This window comes from Choloepus didactylus, chromosome 4 (assembly GCF_015220235.1).
Source record: "Choloepus didactylus isolate mChoDid1 chromosome 4, mChoDid1.pri, whole genome shotgun sequence".
NCBI lineage: Eukaryota > Metazoa > Chordata > Mammalia > Pilosa > Megalonychidae > Choloepus > Choloepus didactylus.
In genome coordinates this window covers 40,167,976-40,170,126 of record NC_051310.1, presented here as the reverse complement: position 1 = coordinate 40,170,126, position 2,151 = coordinate 40,167,976, and the positions used below count along the sequence as shown (strand labels likewise).

Sequence of the window (2,151 nt, the reverse complement as noted above, 5' to 3'; positions counted from 1 at the left end):
CATCCAAGGTGAAAACCTCATGGTTTCTGGATCTCCAAGAGACCTCCCTCTTCCCCAAAGAGAAAGAACTTCTGATGCTTTGGAGAGGGTGAAGTTTTGCTCCTGATTCAGATAAAATAAAATAAAGTAAAATAAAATAAAATAAGGTACCTGAAGTCCTTTGGTATGTGATCTTTTCAAGGGGTTGAGGCTCAAGGCTCTTCCTGGAATGAATCCTGGAGCCTGAACCCCCAAACCGAAAATACAGGCACTGGACATTTTTCTCTTTGCACCCAGCTCTGAAAGCTCAGCTGCCTTCACAGGGGATTCAGATGGGGTGGGTACTGAGCTTACCTGACAGAGTTGAGCAGTGAGCTGGCAACCTTCTTGAAGGCTACTGGAATGCCTGGTGGGAAAGAGGCAGGGTAGTGGTATGCAGGCCAGAGGTAAAGACAGAGGCCTGGAGCTCCATGGACCTCCAGCCCCCAGGGAACACTGAGGCTGAACTTGCAAAGAGGTGACCAGGGACTGTGCTTTGGCTTGGGAATAGCCCTTGACCAGGCCTCATCTGCCCCCAGGTGGTTTACATGAGGGCAAGTTGAGTGGAAGAAGACTCAGTGAGAGAAGTCCATTTGAGCAATATTGGTGGAGCCCTAGAAGGATGTCTGGGCACTTAGTGAGCATTTTTCATCTTGGAAGCATGTAGCTACCACGAGGTGAGGTGAGGTGGGCTGGGGTTCAGCAGAAGAGAGAGAGACAGGCTTCCAGGAAGCTACACCAAAAATCTATCAACCTCCACTTTTGGCAGTTCATTGGGCATGTATAAAGTAGATCCAAGCTGGTATTTTGGAGGGAGCTGAGCTGGGGAAGAGAGAGGTGAGGATTCCAGAGGGTAGCTTACACCCATTGGAGTGTGTTGTGCACTAGGACATGTGGCACGCACACGCTGGGCATGGTAGGGATGTGGGCACCATACATGCCCATGGGCAATAAGTCAGGGAAAGCCTTGGCCTGCATCATGTCTATAGAGGCCATGCACAGCATGGGACTCAACAGTATCATTACACTGACTGTGGGACTGCAGCTAAGCAGGCCTAAGATGTCCACTGGCTCTGTCATCACTTTGAGCAACTCTTGTGAGTAGCTCTTCTTGACAGGCCGCATCAGGTGGTCCTTACAGTGGAACCACTCAGCATAGTACTGACACAGGAAGTCCTTCTCGCCTGTGTGTTCTACTATTTGCCATCACACATCCTTGCGAATATAGAACCACCAGTCCCAGTGGTCACGGGTGATTCTTCTTGGCACCACCTGTTACCTGGCATAAGCAGGCTTTCAGGTGCTCTAGCTGGACCTAGGGTACTCTCAAAGGTCTGCAGGCACACCTTGCAACTGAGATTTCAGCTGCTGGTGGAGTGCATGCCCAGATGGTCCTGGTAGCCTAGCTTTGTATTGTAAGTCTTACTGCACTCAGAACAGTGGAAGTCCTCTTTGCTGGGGTCATGGGTCTGCAGGTGGTTCTGCAGATGGTGCTTGCAATGAAATATCTTATCACAGTACCTGTAGTGGTGAGGTATCTGAGCCAAGTAGTTGGCCATGTGCCTAACCAGCTTGAACTTGGGGACAAAAGCCTTGCCAGAGTGCAGCTAAAGGCAACTATATGGTTTCTGCTCTGGTTGGGGGAGGTGGTGAGGCCTCAGCTTCTCCCCATTTGAGAAGTATGTCCCTGAGATTTCACACTGGCACCTCACTTGACTCTGCCTTCCAACCCAAGGCCTGGGAACTAGTTTCCATAACACTTCCTCCTCCTGCTTTGCATCTTGAATCTAGGGGTTGATGCTGGTGAAAAATACGTTCATGGCACAGCTAATGCAAAGGGCCATGCTATCCAGAAAGCCTCCCAATCAGCTCCACACAGGATCTCTGTTCAGTCAGCCTCCAAAGCAGCATTCAGAAACAGTCTCATCCCAAGCTTAGGGCCCCGCCCTGCGGCTGAGCAGCCCTCTGCCTCCGTGGGACCCCTCAGGCGTGGGTAGTGGCAGTAGTCGGCCATTGTGCAGTGTGTTGCAGGACACCAGGGAAGTTTTCGTGGTGATGCAAATATTCTGTATTTTAATTGTGGTAGTGGGTGTAGTCCAAATTTATTGAACTGTATATGTAAATGGATGAATT

The 2,151-nt window shown here is 50.2% G+C and overlaps 1 pseudogene; it reads right to left on the bottom strand.

Moving 5' to 3' along the window:
- Window positions 1-373: 373 nt before the first annotated feature.
- Window positions 374-1,838, bottom strand: LOC119533263 (annotated as a pseudogene).
- Window positions 1,839-2,151: the final 313 nt, after the last annotated feature.